This window comes from Pseudorca crassidens, chromosome X (assembly GCF_039906515.1).
Source record: "Pseudorca crassidens isolate mPseCra1 chromosome X, mPseCra1.hap1, whole genome shotgun sequence".
In the NCBI taxonomy this organism is placed as follows: Eukaryota; Metazoa; Chordata; class Mammalia; order Artiodactyla; family Delphinidae; genus Pseudorca; species Pseudorca crassidens.
In genome coordinates this window covers 125,172,800-125,193,807 of record NC_090317.1, presented here as the reverse complement: position 1 = coordinate 125,193,807, position 21,008 = coordinate 125,172,800, and the positions used below count along the sequence as shown (strand labels likewise).

Sequence of the window (21,008 nt, the reverse complement as noted above, 5' to 3'; positions counted from 1 at the left end):
CGATAGAAGCCAGTTTGGATCCTTGCAGTCCCGGTCACAAAGCTGCAGAGACCGGCTTAGCGAGTTTCACATAGCTTTCCTTGGTAGGAGACTCCCTGAAATAGTGAAATGCTTGCTGATTGGCTGATTCCCTCCTTCCCCCCTTCCCCCCTTCCCCCCTTCCCTCCTTCCCCCCTTCCCTCCTTCCCTCCTTCCCTCCTTCCCCCCTTCCCTCCTTCCCTCCTTCCCTCCTTCCCCCCTTCCCCCCTTCCCCCCTTCCCCCCTTCCCTCCTTCCCTCCTTCCCTCCTTCCCCCCTTCCTCCCTCCCTCCTTCCCTCCTTCCCTCCTTCCCCCCTTCCCTCCTTCCCCCCTTCCCTCCTTCCCTCCTTCCCTCCTTCCCCCCTTCCCCCCTTCCCTCCTTCCCTCCTTCCCCCCTTCCCTCCTTCCCTCCTTCCCTCCTTCCCTCCTTCCCCCCTTCCCTCCTTCCCCCCTTCCCTCCTTCCCCCCTTCCCCCCTTCCCTCCTTCCCTCCTTCCCCCCTTCCCCCCTTCCCCCCTTCCCCCCTTCCCTCCTTCCCTCCTTCCCTCCTTCCCTCCTTCCCCCCTTCCCCCCTTCCCCCCTTCCCTCCTTCCCCCCTTCCCTCCTTCCCTCCTTCCCTCCTTCCCCCCTTCCCCCCTTCCCCCCTTCCCTCCTTCCCTCCTTCCCCCCTTCCCTCCTTCCCTCCTTCCCTCCTTCCCCCCTTCCCTCCTTCCCCCCTTCCCTCCTTCCCTCCTTCCCTCCTTCCCTCCTTCCCTCCTTCCCCCCTTCCCTCCTTCCCCCCTTCCCTCCTTCCCTCCTTCCCTCCTTCCCTCCTTCCCTCCTTCCCTCCTTCCCTCCTTCCCTCCCTCCCTCCCTCCCTCCCTCCCTCCTTCCCTCCTTCCCTCCTTCCCTCCTTCCCTCCTTCCCTCCTTCCCTCCTTCCCCCCTTCCTCCCTCCCTCCCTCCAGACTTGGTAGCTGTACGTGGGGCAGGCTTTCAGCTCCTGTTCTCCTGTCTGCGTGTCCTGGACTAGAGGCTGCTGCATCCAGCAGGGTTTGTGCTGTGGCGTGGGCCTTACTGTGATTCTGTATGTTCGCACACTGACTGTGTGAAAACAGTCCAAGCTCAAGAGGGTAGAAAGGAAGCAGAAATCCAAAGATACTGGCAATCTTGATTCTACTTCTCGGTGTGAAGGGTCATTTGTGGGAGTGAAGGGGGTAAAAAGGAGCCCGACATTTGGGACTGAAGACCTAGGTTCAAATCAGAGACCCGCAGCTCATTCTATGGGACCTTGGGAAAGAGACGCCTCTTGGCTGTGGGCTTGCAGCTCTGAACCTGCGTAGCAGTTCAGACTCCTGTTGGAAGGATCGGCGAGATGGGCTGGGGAATGGCTTTGCAGACAAGACAGTACTGTACCCGTGCCTTCCGTGGCTGTGGCGCCTGCCCAGACCTGCAGGAACAGGCAGCTGAGAGGCACTGGACTCGCCTTGACCGCCCTCGGCTTCTGCTCTGCTGCTCCTCTGCTCTGTTTAGCAGGTTCTAGCGCCTTCCTGCTGTCCTCCATCCGCACACGTCTCTTTGGGGACAGACCTCGTTTGATCCTCCCACAGCTCCGTGGTGTATACATATCTTCCTTCTCCTCCGTCCCTCACAACTGACCTGCCTTGAGCCCATGGGGCCCTCTCTCCAGGGGGGAGAGCTGTGTCTCCCACCTGGGGAAGGCAAGGGCAGAGGTGCCGGGAGTGGGGGGCGCAGTGCTAGGAGTCATCTTCGTACCTTATCTTAAAATTGCCACCTGTTCCTCTCGCCCTCGCCCCTTCTTATCTTCTACTACATTATTCTCTGCTTCATTTTCTCCTTTTCTGCTACATTTTCTCCTCCCTCAGTCATTCCTATGTTCTTTCAATTGTTCGTTCACTCATTGATTCTTTCACTAACTTCGCACATCAGGCTTCTGTACTTCCCTCAGAAGCTCAGATTCACAACAAACAACTAAATAAGTAATGGTCTTCCGGGTATTTTGCCTTGTAGGGACTGGGATAGAGAGTTGTAGGAATTTAGGGCAGGATGTTACTAACTAGGCTCCAGGATTCAGGGTAACAGCAGTGCAAGTACCTTTGGGGCTGGGTCTGCCGGACACAAAGGGATTTGCCGGGCCAAGAAGGGGTGAGGACATTTCAATCAAGGCAAAGCGTATGGCCAGCCTTATAAGGGATGGAGCAAAACTTAGCCTCGGTGGACCTAGCATGCGACCTGGGAGCCATGGGAAGCTTAGGCACAGCTGAGACTGGACGATGAAGAACCCCATCACCGTAATCCGGGACCGGAGATGTATCCTGCGGGCCGTGGGCATCTGGTGGGATGGAGCAGGGGTGTCAGAGGACGGGACAGGATTACGTCAGTGATACCCAGCCCTGGTGGCCTTGCAGAGGCTGGAGTGCAGTGCTCAGAGACTAGTGCCAGGGTCGAGGTGGGAGGTTGTGGCAGTTGTCTGGGAGAGAGAGAAAAAGACAAATTAACCACAGTACCAGCGATCTTCATGCATCTATTTATCAGCAATGATGTGGACACTGGATATGAACGCGCCCACCCAGTGTCCCCATGGGCCAGACTCCATGCCAGCTCCAGGAATATGACACCCATCCAAAGTGACACAGCCCTCACTCTGATGGTCGCACAGCCTCATGGGAGGGGCATGGGACCCAATGGGCCCTCGGCTCATTGGGGCGTGCTAACGGCTTTGACCTTGCAGCCCAGTGGTTCAGCCTTTACCATTTCCGGTAGCTGGAGATGAGAGTGTTCAAGAACTGCCTTTACAGGCGAGAAAGAAAGAGGCTGAAGGCGAGGTACCACCGCGGTTAGCGAAAGCAGCTAAGGTGGATTATTCACGCCTTAGTCCTCCCGGTAGAGTGAAGGCTGGCTCCGCTGAGAAGGGAAGGAGAAGGCTAGAGGGCTGGCTTGCAGATCCCTACCCAGCCAGGGGACATGCTGTACAGTTTCTGCCCTTTGCTATTGTTTTTGCAAGTCAGCAGACTTAAAACATTTAAATGTGACCTGTTATCTAAAAACAACATTATATGTAATAAAAGCTATAAGTTAACACCAAATTTACAAAAAGCATGTGATAAATTCGGGCCAAATTTAAATACTTTCTGCTTCTCCTTCTTTCTCTCTCTTCTACTCCTCCTCTTTCTTTAGAAAGTAGCCCCCCAAAATAGAATTTGGTAGAATTTTATTGGGTTAGCATTCTCTGATTTGGAGATACCCTCTTTTTTCAAGGGGCAGTCTGGTCAATGTAAGGACATTTTCAAATGAAGCTCAAACTTATTTTCATTTGGAGAATTCTTTAAAAATTTATGAAACCGTGCAAGTATTTGAAATCACACTGGTCTGTCTCCAAACCAGGTTTAACAAATGGTATTTTCGAGCATGGGTGTATCTTTTAGTTAACTCAGGCCCTCCTTTTGGCTGAATTGATTTTGAATTCAATTCAATACATATTTACTTGGGCTAGGTATTGTCTTGGTACTGGAGGCACAAAGATGTTAATCAGAATGGGAGTCGTGTAGTGTAGAATGGGAAGCAGATTCAAACGCATAGTTATCCAGTGTGAGAAGTGTCGTAGGTCTGTATAAAATGCCATGGTGGTTAATTACATGCCTGGGCCATTCTGGGAAGGCTTCATGGAGGAGGCATTGTTTAATCTGGGTCTCGGAGATTCATAGGAGTTCAATAGTTGGAGAAAAATAGTGAGAGTTTCATAGTCAGTGGAAACCTTTGTTATAAATAAGGTCCCTGAAGTATATAATGTATCTTGGATTTAGTTTGATGTAGTACAACAGTACCTCAGTGAAGGAGGGCGAGGCCATATTCAAACAGGCCTTGTTACTATGCTAAAGAGTTCGGACTTAGTCACAGTTAGTAAAGGAAATCATCAATTCAGGCTACTGATTTTCCTCCTCTCTTATATGTAGATATGCATAGTATATATTTTATATATGGCATAGATGTGTGTGTCTATGTATAATTTTTGCCGCCTCTGTAAGATTAATGGCCCTCTTTTTGACCAGCCTCAACTTTGGCGTGTTGAAATCATTTTCTAATATTGAGCAAGTGTTCTTTCAGTCCTGTAAGGTTCCTATTTTTAAAAAGAGAAAATCTATGCTGTTCGATAACTAACATAATTGACCAAGAGAATGTCCACAGGGAATTGGCTTCAGATTGGTTGCTTCGTTCAAAGGTTTTGAAATGGGAAAGCAGATGAAGAAAAGTAACAGAAAACAAAAGCTGCATGGGTTGGGAGTTTTTCTAGTCATTTCTCCAAGGAGGCTCAAGTCAGTCCTCTCCGGGAAGGCGGCGACCCGCTGTCCTTGGGCTTGGCCATGTGGCGCTGGGATCCCTTGCTGGGGGCAGTAGAATAAGCTGCATAGGCAGCAGGGCTGTGACAGCTGCGTGCAGCCCCAGGGCAACGTCTCTCTTCAGGATCCATCCCACGTGCTATGAAAATCTAGTCACGCCAAAAGGCAAGGATTCTGGAAGATGCTTGCAAAATGTTTCAAGTGTTCTAGAGACAAAGGTATGAGGTAAGAATAAAGAAAGGTTCTGATGAACCATGGGCTGTTACTGTAATTCTTCAAGTTGCCCTCAGCCAGACGCCTGGTCGTTTCTAAAACTGCTAAAACCCAAACCTTCTTCCTTAAACATATTTTTAATATTTGTTTCTTGATTGCTTCGTGCTCAGGGATTTTATCCTTAGGAATATTTGGAACCCAGAATGCTTCTGTATCTCTAGTAAAATATAAAAATATACCCAGTCTACTGTGTTGTCTGGAGAGCTAGGTGATGTATTAATCTTATTGCCGGGGGAAATTTCTCCCACCTGATAGCATGTTTCCTATTATTAGACAGGAAACCCAGTAATAGATTGTGTTTCCGTTTTTGCCTCGCCTGCTGGGAAGCATGTAGTTAGGTTTTACACTAGATTGCCATTGCTATCTTTAGCCTAGATTTTCTTGTAAAACTATCCCATCCCCTTTGCTACTTGAATTTTGTACTTTTTATACCTGTCTTAGTGGGGTTTTTTTAGTATCTGTGCTTCTTTGTATAAGTCATCCAAATAGCATGTAGATAGGAATTAGTTACCCCACATAGCTCCCGCCACGTCACAGCCAGACTATTTGGTCATGATCACGTCTGAGAATTATGATGGGCCACGGTGTTTGAGAGGCAGGTGGAATGACAGGAAGAGAAAGAAAGAAAGAAAAAAAAAAGCATGGGGAGTGGGGGAGAAATTTCCCTAATTAAATTTTATTTTCTATACTAATTTACTCATAGCTTAAAGAACTGAACCTCAAATTCCTATATTAAGGGTTTCTTTTGGCTTCATTTTAATACGAGTATGTCAAAGATCTCATTGAAATCAGCTGTTAGGAAGTCAGGACAATAATGATTGCAACCATTTAAGGAATCTTATTACAAGCCAGGCACTGGACTTTGTGCATTGTAGACTCATAGTTAATTCGCCTTACATCCCGTGAGAAGCGCCCTGTTACCTGGAGCGGAATTGAAGCCCAGGAACGCTAAACCATTTGCTGCAAGGCCCACCGAAAGTGGTTCAGTTGGGCATGCACACCTAGCCCTGCCCCCAGCGATTTACCCATGCTTACTATCTCGAGACAGGAGAGCGAGAGGCCAAGAGATTAAATACTTAGCGTGGTGGCTGCACAGGAGATCAATAAATATGCGTATGGTAACAATGCAGACCAAATATGAGTAGAGTGACCTGATGTAGTGAATAAAAACATAGGATGCACAGTTAGGTTGAATTGCAGGTAAACAACACATCGCTTTTAGGACACGTGTGGCCCAAGCAATATTTTGCATATACTTATGCTAAAAAGTATTATCTCATGCAATATTTGGAACATATTTATGCTAAAAATTATTAACCCTTGTGATATTTGAGTTATAACTTTACTAAAAATTATTTATTGCTTACCAGAAATTCACTGTTAGCTGGGCATTCTGTGTTTTATCAAGTGATCTGAAATAAGAACAAATGTGGAACGATGGCCCATGATAAATGCTGAGGGACTTCCAGAAACGACTTCTCTGTGGAGAAGACTCACCCACTCAGCATCTTGGGTGCTGACCCAGGTCAGGCCGGGGCTCCATCAGAATTTCTTGACTTGATTCAGATTTCTGGTCTCTACAGTCTGGTTAACTTCAGTCACATGTAGCCTCCCTATGTTTCACATGTGCTAACTTCTGGAAGTTGCCGGCCACCTACCTGCCTTACTTTGGGGCTTCCCAACCTTGGTTGAATGTGAGCATCACCTGAGGATCTTTTAAAAGTCCTGATGCCCAGGTCCCAGCCTAGACCAATGTCAGAATCCCTGGGGTAGAACCAGACATGAGTCTGTTGAACGCTTCCCACATGATTGCAGTGCACCGCCTGGGATCAGAGCCACCACGTAGATGTACAGGTCCTTTGAAGCCTTGGCTGAAGCATGGTGACGCCAGCCTCTCCTAGTCCGTGCTGGGGTGGTCTTCCTTGTATTCTGTCCTGCCCGTGGCCATCTCTGCCGTCAGCATCCCCTTGCGTTCCAAAGTAGCTGGGTTGGATTCTTGCTAAAGCTGCAAGGACCTGGCGTGTTGGGTTCTCACAGCAGTCTGTCTAGGCCAGGCCATTGTCTTTTGCTCTAGCTTCTGTAACATGGGCCCGGAAATGGTTAATAAAATTCTAAAAGACTCCTAGGAAGATGGCGTGGCCTTTTCCCGTTTTGTCATATGCTTACAGAGCTGGCCTCCACTTGGGTTTGAGGCACTTAATCACAGAAGGAGAGGGAGTTCTGAGTGATGGAAACGTCCGTATCTGATGAAACAAAGACATCAGTCCTGCAGCACCACCAGGCCTGACACCATCTTTCTGGGACTGGTCTCTGAGAGAGGCTGGGAGCCAATGGACCCCTGGCCTCGAGGTGCCATGATGCAGCTGAGACGTCCTTTAGAACTTTGTGGAAGAGCTCTGCTGAGTTCTCTCTTCCTGCTGCATCATCAGATAATTCTACAGTTACAGGACAGTTTCATCATATTTTGGTCTTTGTTAGGTACAAAGTGCAAAAACCTTGCATAGATTAGCCCTGGATTTGTAAAGTCAGGTGCAAAATCACCATATGCGCGACGGCATGTTTTCTCGGGGCAGGTTGACGTACCCAATTTGCTCTGTTATGTTCTCTTGAACTGTTAGAATTCTAACTGATTGCTTAGTGGAAAGGAAATTATTCATGTTGCAGAGAGACTATTACATTTCCCATGCTTTAACCTGCGTGTTTAAAAATTCAAATTCTCAGATGACATTTTGTTGCCTTTTTGCATTTTGATTATTATGGAGCCTTTAAGAGAGTTCAGTCATTAAGTAATAATCAGATGCTGATTGCTTAAACTCTGCAAAGTGTTTGCTTTTAAAAACCTTGGTCCCAGGGCTTCCCTGGTGGCGCAGTGGTTGAGAGTCCGCCTGCCGATGCAGGGGTCACGGGTTCATGCCCTGGTCCGGGAAGATCCCACGTGCCGCGGAGCGGCTAGGCCCGTGAGCCACGGCCGCTGAGCCTGCACGTCCGGAGCCTGTGCTCCGCAACGGGAGAGGTCACAACAGTGAGAGGCCCGCGTACCGCAAAAAAAAACAAAAACAAAAAAAACCAACCTTGGTCCCAGATAATAAATGGTGGGAGTTTATCAAAGCAAGTGCCACATACTTTTCCTCTGTATTTTGATTCAGATGTGTAACAATTTCTACCTGCTGGTTTAAATTGGCCCTGAGAACACCTTTTGTGTTAAGCCCACTCATAGCTAGAAGGAACCAGCATCAATCTGACAATAGAATAATATTATCATCTCCCAACTAAACAAAGCCCAAAAGCCAATGGGACAGATTGTTCTGTCAATAATCCAAAGGCAAACGGTGTGGTCTCCTGCTATTTTTGGAATTTGAGGGGAAAAGAATCCTCCTCATTCTAAAAATGATCCAATTAAATATGAAGTCAGCCACTGGAAAGCTCAGTGTTCCCTTTGAGCACCATTTTGGACACCAGTGTTCGTTTTATTGGAACAGATATTGAAGCCCACACAGGCGACGGTCTTTCAAAGGAGGAACAGAGAGTCTGTGATCACTGGTAACCTGCCTCACAGAGGTCAGCTGGTGATTCCGGCAAAGCTTCATCACCACCTGCATGGAGTTGCGGACGTAGTTTGACCTCATTATAGGAAGAATACAGAAAAACTTCCAACTCTGACTTAGCTCTCCTTGAATTTCACCAAAGCCTTAAATTCTGTTCACCCTTCTTTATAGGTGAGCTCAATGTCCAGAATGGGAGCTCTGTAGATTTTCTGGAGTGAAATCGCTCTGATTTGACAGTAAAGTAGATTAATACTTTGAACATACTTAAAACTGCGCATTTATACATCTTTATGCATCCTAGGAAGCGTTGATAACTTTTGGAGTCAGGCTACCTTTGCATAAAGAAGCAAAATTATCTATACAATCTTAGAATCTGAATTTTAAGACTAGGATGAAGTGAGAGAGCATGTCCTCTAGTCCCCTAATTAGAAAGCCTAAGTTAAAGTGCAAACAATTTTTCTGATGATCCACTCCAGTATTATCCATGTTGAGCTCGGACTAACTCCTGCCCCTCTGGTCCCTCACTGCCCGGTCTGCTGTGTGCTGCTTCACTCCAGGGCAAGGCAGGTGAGGCAGTCTCCCGAGGAGCGCAATGTGAGAGGGTGCCCTGACATTCCGCAGTCGAGCTAAAGAATATCTTCATGCAGTATTTCAAAAAATCAAAGTGACTGTAGAACATCCAAGATGAACAAAATATAAATGTCTTAAATGAAGACAGGATCCCACGGGGGTGAGACCAGGGTGACGGTGGCAAGGTAGGGTATGCGAGTGCAGGATCGGAGCCGGTTTTTACATAAAATGTTGATATTTTGATAGTTGGTAACTGATAGTTTTTCTTGGGGGATGGTACACACGCAGCCGCCAGCTTGGGTATTCACACCCCCATGGCTCCACAGGGACCCCCCCATCCCGCCTCCAAATGGAAAGAATGGCTTTACGCTCTGCTCCTGGCATCTCACTTAGTTCTGCTTTACCTTCTAGTCAGTTACCGTGTCTCCTCCATTCTGTTGTAACAGCCTGGAAGACAAGGACCTTGCCTTCCTTGCCTCGGAATCCCCGGGACCTGGCACAGTGTCTGGCACCTACTTGTAATATGCCTCCCCCTCTGCTCCATCAGTCCTAGCCTCTGGGTGTCCCAATCCTGACCTAGTATCTTTCGAGGCTTGGCATGTCCGTCTAGTGACATCTGTGGCCCTGGTGGGGGGGGGGTCACCCTCCCCAGGGATGAGCCAAAGGAATGGACACTGTCTGAAAAGCAGGATGGTTAGTTTACAGATGATCACTAACCTCGGCCACGGGCATCCCTGGTTTACTATCTCTTGCAGTGTAACAGATAACCACTACCTTAGTGACTTCCACAGCCCCGGTTCATTAGCTCACAATTTTTATAAGTCAGAGGTCCGGCAGGGCATGTCTGGATTCTCTCTTTGGGCCTTTCCAGGCTAAAATCAGGGTATCAGGGCTGTGACTCTCAGCTTCTAGAGGCTGGACGCTCCTCCTAGCTCCCTGTTCGCTGGCAGGATTCAGTTCCTGGCAGTTGTAGAGCCGAGGTCTCCATTTTCCTGACATGTGCTCCATTCGTTTTCAAGCCAGCACTGACACACTGAGTCCTTCTCAGGCTTTGTGGAGCTGTGACTTCCCCTGCCACGTGCCTTTCCTGCCTCTAGGGGCTCATGTGAGAACACTGGGCCCACTCGCATCATCCAGGCTAATCTCCTCATTTTCATGTCAGCTGATGAATAACTTCAGTTACAGTTACACCTGCAAGGCCTCTTTTGCCATCTAACAAAACCACAGGTTGACACCAGAAGGTGAAGTTCATGGGAAACAGCTGGTCACTTGTAGTTCCCCCTGGTAGTTCGGGGGCCAACCATCCTTGGTATTTTCTTGGCTTCTCTCTCCCAAGGTATTTGGGAAGATCAGGGTCAGCTGTTTAGAAACCCAGGGATATCCTTTATGAATCTGAAATCCCTCTTGTAGAATCCTGCATTGTCCATTTCTAGGACTGGCAGAAGTATTTCTCGGGAGAATGAGGAAAAGCATCTGAGTCCCAAGACCATGAGCCCCATGTGGTCAGGAAGTATGATCTATTATTCATTTCTGTGTCCCCCAGTGGGCAGCACGGAGCATGGCCCATGGGAGGCAGTCTGGACATGCTTGTTTGAAGAAATGAATGGATAAATGAATCCATCCATCCTGAGCATCTTCTATTAGGAATTTTTGAACTGATATTTATAGTCACCATTTTCTACCAGCTATTTCCATATTCCCCCAAATACTGGAAGGCATCCTCCGACTGTCCAGGCTCTCTGTGAGCAGTCATAATCATAAATAACTTCTGAGAGAGCTGGATGGAAAGCTTGTCTAAAAAATTTCTTTCCTAATCATCAGTGCCAACATACGCACCTGTTTCTCCTCCCCGTCACCTCTCATGCTTCCCAGTCTTACACTAATGGCTTCAAATGACTGTGCTAGGATTAGACATTGAATTTATATACTTGGGTCTGTTGTTGAGTCTAAGAATCTACTAGGGTTCATTTTAACTTGTTGATTTATCAGCCATTTATAAAATCTTGTAACCATGCTTTTAATTTCACATTGACTTCTAGGATGAGATTTACATAAATTTATATTCATTCCCATGCTATCAATGCATTCTCTCTCTCTCTGTCTCTCTGTCTCTCTCTCTCTTACACTCAATTTCTTAGTCCATGGAGGACAAATTGGCCACGGTTTCAGAGAGAAGCTCATAGGAGGTAATGTTGCCCTGCGTGGTTTTTACTAGATTTATTTATTTATTTGTTTGAATTTTCTTTCTGTTTTTAAAAAACATCATTCTGTGCCCTCGAAATTCAAAACAACAGTAAGAGTAAGCCACTCACTCCCTCAGTACCTGAATCCAGGATGAAAAGGTGGAGAATTCTGTCAAGCTAAGTTAGTGAATGAGAAAATTCTGGTCATGTAAAAGACATTTCCTTTGTCATACATTATTTACGGGGTGAATTATAATTTAGAAATTGTAATTTGGCTTATACCTCATTCTCTTGTGAGTTTGGTGAGTGTGAGTCGCCAGAGATCTACGTAAGCCCTGGGTCCAGGTTAGAGCGGAATTTCTCAGACCCCGGTGATGACGTGCTGCTTTTCCCAAAGAAATACTTCTGATGATGTTCCCAGGTACTTCCTTCCAGTGGGGTGCTTGCTGCACGTATGGTCTCTGACAGCCTCAGTCATCTCACTCCCTGAACGGAAATCTCCCAGAAATCTCTCTGCTGCATCCAAATGCATGTGACCCACACTCAGACGCTGTGAAAAGGGTAAGGAAAGTTATTGCCAGGCCACACCAAGATTCTGTCTGAAACATGGCCATAAATTTAATTCCCAGACTGTGCTAGACAGTTGGGGCAGTTTTAAGGAAGAAAAGTAAGCACTGTAACAATATTTTCTTTGGAACTCAATCAACTAAGAGCTGCATGTGAGGGGAAAATGTAAGATGAAATGTACCCAGAGACCTGCTTTCCCTCACTGCTGGTCGCAGGTCATTGTAATCAGATGGGACCTTAGCGGTGGCCTGGTAGGCATACTTATTGTGTTACATAACGTCACGCGCTTTTTGGACTGTGGGTTGTTATTAAGCTTGTATTTAATGCTATATATCAAAGGTGAATTAAAGCTACGGCGGCCCGTTTTCATGAATTCATTTCTAATAAAGGCCCAAAGAGCAGTCACTTCTCAGCCTGAAGCTGACACACCACAATGCATCTGGCACTCATCTTTCCCAGTCTTGAAAGTTGCTGATTGAAACAGAAAAGAGAAGCCTGGCAGTCAGTTTGCTCCACATCGGCATCACCCAGCGTGTCACTGGGGGCAGATGGGAGCTTGCAAAAGTTGCTTCTCTTAGCAGGAGGCATCACAGTGTTTCAGGTGTGTGTGTGTGTGTGTGTGTGTGTGTGTTGATGGGATGTTGGCCTGAAGTTGCGGTGTTCGCAGAAGTGCAGTGGGTGCTGGCAGGGGTTCAGGCAGGCACTGAAATGTAAGCTAGCCCTGTAATACAAGCTCCTGGGAATGCAGAGGATGCCTGGGCATTAGGCATTCTCCTCGTGTTTCACATAAATGCATCCTGTTCTTGGGAACGGGTGAGCAGTGTGTTTGCACCGGCTCATTCAAATTGAATGTTGGTAAAAGGAGAGTCCTGAGCAAACAGAACAGTCTGGCATCTCTGAAGGCAGGAGCAAGGTTAAGCTGTCGGCCGTGTTCTCTGTTTTTTATTGGATGTTTATTTGCTGGCCCCATGCACACCCAAGGCAAGTTGCAAACAGGCACCGCTGGGGCGCCCGATGCCTGCGCGACTCAGGCACCCAGGCAATTTTGCCCGGGCTCTTCTGAGCCGTAAAGTTCAAGGCTTCCTACATGGCTTCACCTGTTGTCCCCAAGCATGGCGTGGATCATGTTTTGCTGGAAGAGAAAGCTCCTGTGGAGAGGCAGTTCTCATTGCCTTTTGCTTTTGTTCTTTATCAAGGCGGCAGCTTTAACACTGTCACAGCAAGGGTGAGGGGAGGGCGCCTGTGGAGAGCATTTGGCACCATGCTTTTTCCATTAGTTTGCACGGGAGTGAGCAGCAGCGCTCGCCTGCTCCCTGGTCATGTGCTGTGAGGAATACAGCCACGGTAGGGCAGTGAACCTGAACTTGGCCCGTTCATCCATACTGCATTGAGTGATTGCATGCAGTGGAGTCAAATGCCACTTGGGGGTGAAGAGCACGCATCATCTTGCATTCCTGCTGCATAGAGTAGGAAGGACCGTTGACAGAATCCTGTAATTTAAAGGTAAAGCGTGCAGAGTGTGCTGTGTGGAGACACGTCTGGGTTGAGGGGAGATGGCACGGGGGGAGGGGGATTATGTTTCACTTGATTTGGAATGACAGGTTCCTTAGATTTTCTTGGCCAGTGGTTCAGGAGAAGAAGGGGAGAGATTTCTCCTTGCTGCTGACCGATAATATAGTTCTGTCCAGGGGTTAGCTTCATACACGATGACTCTTCTCGTCCCCAGGCACTCATAGCAGTATGGGACTTCTGGCCCTGAAGCAGAGTGCTCTCAGGGGCAGTCCTGATGGAAAGAAAAGCTCTGACCCCAGAAATCGATGGCGTACACCCTTTGCTGTCTCTGTTTTCTTTCTGGGGAAATCTCATCTTGAGAATTCTTTTGGTGTTTTGAAGTAGTGGTTCTGTTTGTTTGTTTTTCCAGAATCTAATAAGAAATGACTTTTAGTGTTACAAAAAGCCTGAGAAATGTAACATTTCCCTTAGGTTCCTTTCTAAAAGCGGATGTAGTTATTACTATCATCCCTTTGGGGAGAATCTTGACGAGAGGGTGAAGTTCTAAGTTAGAACATGTCATCTGCTTAATGAAATTTAGGGCCGTCGTTTGTAAATCATTGTTTCATGTGTTGGCTTTATGTTAAAACTCTCTGAAGCAAGCAGTGTCTCTTGGCAATGTGTGTTCTCTGCAAGTTATTGATGAATTTTGCAACTGTAAACTTAAGCTCGTGCCTAGTAAATCTCTTGTCCAGGTCTCTGAGCTCTTTCACAAGCGGCATTAAAAATAGAAGGATAGATTTTTAATTAAATTAGGTATTGTATTTGTCCTCAGGGAACTGAAATGCAGTTATGTGGGCATGTGGACAATGTGAGTCCGTTGTTTCTAACAGACTGTTCATGTAACTTGCAATTTTATGATAAATCTGCTGCTCTTTAGATCTTTGGGGCTCTTTTATCACCCCATACAACTGAATATTTGTTTCAATTAGCACTCAAATTAAATAAACACCTACTGACAAGTTGTGATATATAGTATACCCATTATATATTCATTATGTATATGTATTATATATATGTATTATTAATTGATATATACACATATATGTATACACACATGTGTACATATCTTCCAGAACATTGGCTCAAAAGGTTAGATTGGGAGCAATGCAGTTTATCAGCAGCAGAGTTGATAAGACTTAGAATCGAGTAAAGCATACTTGGCATATAAATATGGGGTTCTCATAAAGAAGAGAGATGCTCCAGCAGGTGTCACCCAGTGGCCCTGCACTTGAGAAACAATGCCGGTGATTACCCGGGATTCATCACAGCATGACACGTAAATCGTTGTTCCCGTGCCAGAAACTGTGCATCTGATCTTAGGATGAGAGAATGGGAATGGGGGCAAAGATTTAGAGGAGAGGATGCAAAGTCGTTGGAGAAAACTGGTATCGGAAGTATTGATATATAGTAGCTTCTAATGGAGTCCATGCTGACAGAGGGGTCGACTCTATGGTACCTCGATAGGAAAAACAATTTTGATTGATGGCAGACTCTTCATAAATTTTAACCTATAGAAGTATGTTTACCACTTTTTTGGTTTATCTGTTTAATTTTGTATTGAAGGTACCAGTTAGGTTTTTCCAAGGAATACTTTTCTGGTGAGTTTTTAAAGTTTTAAATATTCCATATAATTCTATGGGATATTTTATGGAAAATATCAAAGCAAATAGCAAATATGTAATAAAAGGTAAGTTCTGAATTTTCAGAAATGATTAACGAGTATGGAGGTTATAAAAGAGCAAGCTGGAAAGGCATAACATACAAGGATTCAAACTAGTTTTCCTTTATTTTCCATTGAAATATAAATTTTATTATCTTAATACCTTTAGTTAGCATCTGTGCAGCTCTGTAAAAGTAGAAGGTAGGGAAAATAAGCAGGGCCTATATTCCGGAATGTTTCAGCTAATTTGGATGAACAGTTGAGTTTTCGTTGTGTGGACTATTTTGCTTGAACTATAGCAAACATCTGGTCTGTGGAAGAAAGGTGTCCAAAATCCCACGGGCACTGAAAGTTGCTGCAATGATTTCTTTGAGGGTCCAACCTGGCCTGGCTCGTTAACGCAGACAGGCAGAGTCCATGGCACTGGAAGCCAGGAACGTCTGTGCTTGATTTATTTCCTAGACTGATCTGTCAAAGCAACTGTGATATCTTGTATTTACAGAGCAGCCTTTTGTGAAGAACTCAGAGTGTTTGGGGGGCATTATCTAATTATCAGAACACCACAGGGAAATAGAGAGCTCATGCTATCTCCAATTTACAGTTGAGATGACAGGCGGACAGAGAAGTAAAGCAATTTATCCAAGATGATTCAGAAAAACACTGATGCATAACTAGGGAACAAGCCAAGATGAGCTCCGTGGATGGGTCTGGGGACTTAGCCGGCTCTCAGTGTACCGCCTGCGGTCCTCAGCCCAAGAAGCACGTGTTCTAACTGAATTTCATGGGCCCCATTCCAGCAGTGTGTGGTTATGGGATTCCGCGACCTGTCCATCATCTGCGATGACCGCCTGGAATGCAATCGATGAAGGACACACCTGTGCACTGCAAAACTGTGGTCCCAGAATTAGCCACTGTCGCTAGAGGTCTTTACAACCAATGCGGAAAGCTCTGGCACATATGACTTCCTCTGTGTTTAGACTTCAAAAACTTTGACCCTCCCCAGAAACTGTTGAAGAGAGAGTTGAGATGCCTTCTCTCCCTGGCGTAGGAACCATAAAAGTGACAGTCATACATTTCCTTTAGGGTTCTAGCTTTTAGTCAGGCTAAGCTTGCTCAAAGTTGAATGAAAATTATTAAGGAATTTGGAAAGATGTTGTCACACACTCATGAGACTCTTTGCTGTACTCGGTTAAGTGCTTATTTGGGAAAAAGTTTTATCCAAGTTACAAGATAAGAACATTTTCAGGTTGAAAATGCGCTATGCATACAGTAATCCAGATGTAGCCTGGGCGGATGGCTCCTAGGAGGAATGTCTGCAAAATGGAGTAACTATAGCCAGGGATTAGATAAAATAAGCCGTAAGAAGGTCTTCGCCCATGGCCTGGCACCCAGTGGTGCTCTCACATGCTGGATCTGAATTTGAATGAGTGAGGGAACCAAGCTGAAAGGGAGGCAGCCTGCAAACAGAGCCACTGGGGAGGGTGGACCAGTGCTGAAGGCTTTCAGAGAAGGACAGGATCTGGTGGAGGCTGAAGGAGCTCAGAGGATCCAGACAGACGCGGGTGCTCATAGGACGGAAGCACGACGGCTGGCAGGGAACGGGCCACTTTGAATCCCCCATGAAAAAGCTGCTGTAATGCAAGAAAATTTCAGAGAGCAGAACATAAAGGTTCCTAACTGGTTGGCTTTAAAGACTGCAACTACAAGAGGCACTTGGTGGAAACGGGGAAGAGAGAAAGGGCTCTCTTTTCCTGCCATCACAGGTACTGAGTAGAGTAGCTGAGACCTACGCAGGGGTAGGGAAGAGGGGGTGACCCACAAATAGAGGACAGAGATCCGAAAAACCAGCCCCGCAGAGACACGTGAAGCTAGGGTGGTTGAAGGCTCGGAGGGGACTGTTGAAGGCTTGAGTCTCGAGAACCCAGTGTGGGTGATGCCCTTGAGAAGACGTGACCCAGGGAGGCTGGGTGCTTTTCTCACCACACTCGGGGACCCACCCAGCAGAGGGCAGCCCTCAGTCGTTGTTCACCTAACAAAAGCCAAACTTAGTGCTGGTGCCGTTTACATGCTATGGGCCCTCGTCCTCTGTCAGGCCATCCGTGGGATTGATTACTGGGAAGTGTGGGCAATGAGTCGCCGTCATCCGGTTTTCAAGTTGCGCGCCCCGCCCCTCCCTCTGGCCTTCTCTGCATCAGAGGTGCCGTTCACCACGTGACAGGCTCTTGGTTTCCGCTGTTTCTTAAACACTGGAATGGAGGCTCCATCCTGGTGTCAGTGATCTGTCTTACTCACTTCCTTCTCCCCAGAGCCCAGCACAGTGCCGTTCACATAATAGGAAATGTTTGTTAGATGAATGACCTGCTCCTAACTCATTTGTTTGAAACCCCTTCTGGAACTTTTCCACCTGACTGGTGTTACTTGTATTCTGTGCTCCAGAACAAGATTTTAAACCTTTGAGAGCAGTGAATTGTGTCATACTAATTTTTAAAAACACCCTCAGTGAATGGGATAGCACCTTAAACTTGCGGACATGCTTATTAATATTTAGAAACTTGAATTATACCAAAAAATGGGACATAGTTGCTACGCTTGAAATTTTACAGTCAGACTCATCTAGGGCATAGCACGTAGATAGAAAATTCTATAACAATAAAAGAATATCTTGAAGTCAGTGGTTCTCAAACTAGGATGATTTTGCCACCTCCTCCCCAGGGTATACTTGGAAATGTCTGGAGACATTTTTGTTGTCACATTGGTGGGGTAGAGATGCTACTGGCATCTAGTGGATAAAAGCCAGGGACATTGATAAACATCCTACAGTGTACAGGACAGCCCCCAGCAGAGAGTCACCCGGCCCCAAATGTCAGTCGTCCTGAGGCTGAGAAACCCTGATGCAAAACAAAACCCTTATCACATTGTTATAGAACAATTTGTATTGTTTGTCTATATTTACCATTAAGCTCTGTGCTTCTGGGTGGCAGTGGTTTGTCTTCCTCATGCTTGTGTCCCCGAGGGTAAGCATAACGCCTGGCATATATTGCCTTTTAATAAATGACCGCTGAATGGATGGATGAATAAATATTAATGATGCCAAAAGAGATGCTCCAGTATCCTCTTTGGAACAGCATCATAATTACTGCATTTCTAATCAAGGCCTCAACGTGAAATAATCAATAGGGTCAGTGTCAGGTTGTAAAAGCAGAGACACAGCAGCCACGCAATTCTTGTCTTTACTTAAGAAGGCCACCGGCCCCGCGTCATGGAATATTAGCCCCGATGCGGACCTTGAGAGGTCATTCACTTCAACCGCTTAAATTCCAGACGAAGCCATCCAATCAAAGGGAGGTAAATGACTCGCCTAAGGTCTCACAGGGAAATGGTAGAGCCAGGAGTAGAGCTGTTTCTGACTGTTATTCTTGGTCTGTTTTCATCATGCTCAGCTGTCCCCATTTCATATGCCCCACAGAAGGTGGTACAGTAGACCGGTCGCCATGATTCCACGAGGCACAACCCCAACGTAGTATTGACTATAACACAGAAAAGTGATATCTTTACCGTACTGTAGAATTTAATCTGACACTAATATGCTGGGCACCACCATCATTAATATAGAGTATAAATAATGGACCGATAGGGCTGGAGAAAACCTCAGTAACCATCTGCTAAACCCCTGAATTCTGGAAAGAAATGCACTGGGAGTGCAGAGATCGGGAGCTTTATCGAGAGTCACAGAAAGGGGCACCGGAACTGTCTACTTTGAGCTCTTCTTCACTAGAGGAATGTGGCCTGAATTGGAGTATTAGTTGCAAAGGATGTTATAGGAAAACAGGGTTACGTGGTCGGATAAATTTTGAAAATGCAAGGGTAAACAAAAATAAGCAGGTTTGCCAAAGGACATCTCAGAATTTTTCCTGGATGGTATACCTCTCCAAGAGGGAGCTATAATCCATGGCTCCCCGAAAATTTATTCATTAGGAGGTCACTTCTGTTACCCACCAGTGTTCCTCTGAATGTAGTTTGGAAAATGCTCTACTACTTCTTCCAGGCTATTTAATTGACAGAAAAGTGGCCGGACTGCTTAGGTTTCAGGGGGAATTTTAGGTAGACTTTTGAATGGCCCATGTTCCCTGCTCCCCCAGGTCTTTTTGAAAAAGCTATTTCAAGGAGTTTGAATAGGTATATCCTGCTTCTCAGGGTAGGTTTCCCAATCGCAAGCCAAGGTTTCAGAGTCCTTCCTGTGACCAGTCTTGCAGAAATAGGTACTGAAGCATCGTAGAGCAGAAAGTCTGGGCTCAAAGTCAGAGAAGGTTGCCTTGGCAAGTCAGCTAATACCTTATTGTTTATCAGTGAAATCAGACATAACCTGAACGGTGTTCTGTGCAGAATTTCAGTGTGATCAGAGGAAGCAATAGGGCTAGTTAGTTTAAAGAACGCACTAAGAACTTCCATGTCTTCCACTCAGTCTATACAGTGCAACCTGGGACAGCCTGGTGTAGAGAGGCCAGCTCACTTTCTGATCTGCTGCCTGATGTTAAGAATATAGACCTTAGTCTGTAATACCAAGGACCTCAGTCAGTCCTTCAATTACTTGTGTAATTGTCATGAGGTCAGTATTTAAATTGACTTGAATTTCTAATAAAACTATGCCCTATGCCCTAATGGGAAAGAACACCAACACCACATTGCCCTTTACACGGCAGGTCTTACAGGGAAGTGGAATGCGTTTAAAAAAAAATGTTTATTTCAAAACTATGTCTACCACAAGAGCCTTTGGTGAGTTTTAAGGAAAATATATTAGCATGTAATTAACAACAATGAAAAAGAAAGAGAACCAGAGCGCTTCTCAGAATTATCTTGACTGGCATTGAGCCAAATGATAGATAAAAATCCACACTTTAACCTACAAAGGGAAGGAGGCAGTATTGTTTGGAAAAGCTGTCACAAGGAGTTTAAAATGGTGCCTTGTGTTCCTCCCAAGTTTCCTCTTAACGTGTAACCCAAGGCCTTTAAAACCATTCCATTGACTGTCCTTTTAGAAATTGGGAAAGTGCACAGGTAAACACACATAAGAAGGACCCTTTGCTTTCAGGTGAGCTTTGAGGGCACTCACCTCTTGCTTCTCTTCATTAAACTTCTTGACTTTCAAGTTCACTGGCATCAAACCTTACTTAGGAAATCACATGAAGAACACAGGTATCTGCCTCATGATTGAAAACAGATCCCTCCAGAGTGAAGCCAGGTTTTCAGCGTTAAATCTCGTAACATCTGGAATGAGATCAGCAGGGCTGAAATTGCCACCAAATGAACTAACCCTCTCAAATGATGAAGTACAAAGCAACAGCCCATTTCCATGAAAAATATGTGAGGGGGAGAAGCCTGGGAGAGTTGGAACCCAAGTATAGACTAAGTGGTTCATACAGCGAATGAATGGAGGGGAAGTTATGAGCAGCCAAGGCTGAACATGTGTGGATGGATTGATCTGGGGGGACTTTTTCTAATTCTCGGGGCTTGCGTTTGATAGACGGACTTCTCAAGGCATTTTGGGGTCTACCTAACCCTATCTGAGCTGGCTGAGGTTTGTTCAGTAGGTACCCCCTTCACCTGTTCAGTTTGCTTTGAGGAAATAAAATGAACCCGAGTGAATTACCTGCTTCTCTGCTTGTTTTACTGTAGCCTACTCATCATCTTGGCGTGAAAATGCCTCTGCCGTTTTTGCATGTTTACCTAATATGTCACGGGCTACAGAGGGGCCCGCAGTGGAGCATCAGAGAAAGAGGTACAGCTCAGAGGACAAAGGCTTTTCATCAAGAGTACTAAATGGAGTTGGTGATGGTCAAAAAAGGAAGTTGTAATGAAGAGATATAGCTGTTCTTATGAGGGGAGGCTTACCCTAAAGATCATTATGGGCACTTGGGGTTTTGTGCTAATTATCCCTTTCAGGAGAAAAACATTTGCGTAACATTCAGCACTTACACTAGGAATGAATCAAAACATGCAATTATTGGCAAACAAGACATAAAGGAAAGCTGTTTAATTTTATTGAAGGCCATTTTTCTATACTGTATTTAGTTTTAACTATGCGTTCATTGGGTTATGCTATTCTTTTAATTACAGGTTAAGAATCATAAAACAATAGGGAAGCCATCTTTCCTTTGTCTCGGTGTGAGAGGAATGTCTAATGATATCAGCAAGCATTTTAGTAACAAAATTTGCAGATGAAACCTTGATAAATATTTTTCACTGTTCTGAATCCCACAAACAGCCCTGGGGGCTCGGGTACATTAAACTTAGGTTAATCCCATT

The 21,008-nt window shown here is 45.8% G+C and overlaps 1 protein-coding gene across 6 annotated transcripts in view; it reads left to right on the top strand.

The window, feature by feature from the left end:
• Positions 1-21,008, top strand: part of FRMPD4 (FERM and PDZ domain containing 4) — a 542,135-nt gene that overhangs the window by 235,553 nt on the left and 285,574 nt on the right. The window contains exon 1 of one of the 6 annotated variants that reach the window (XM_067722362.1): positions 12,873-12,994. The exons of the other annotated variants lie outside the window; for them this stretch is intronic. The gene's annotated coding sequence lies outside the window, so the exon portion shown is untranslated. Of the gene's footprint in view, positions 1-12,872; positions 12,995-21,008 lie in introns of those variants that run through there. 6 annotated transcript variants of the gene reach the window in all.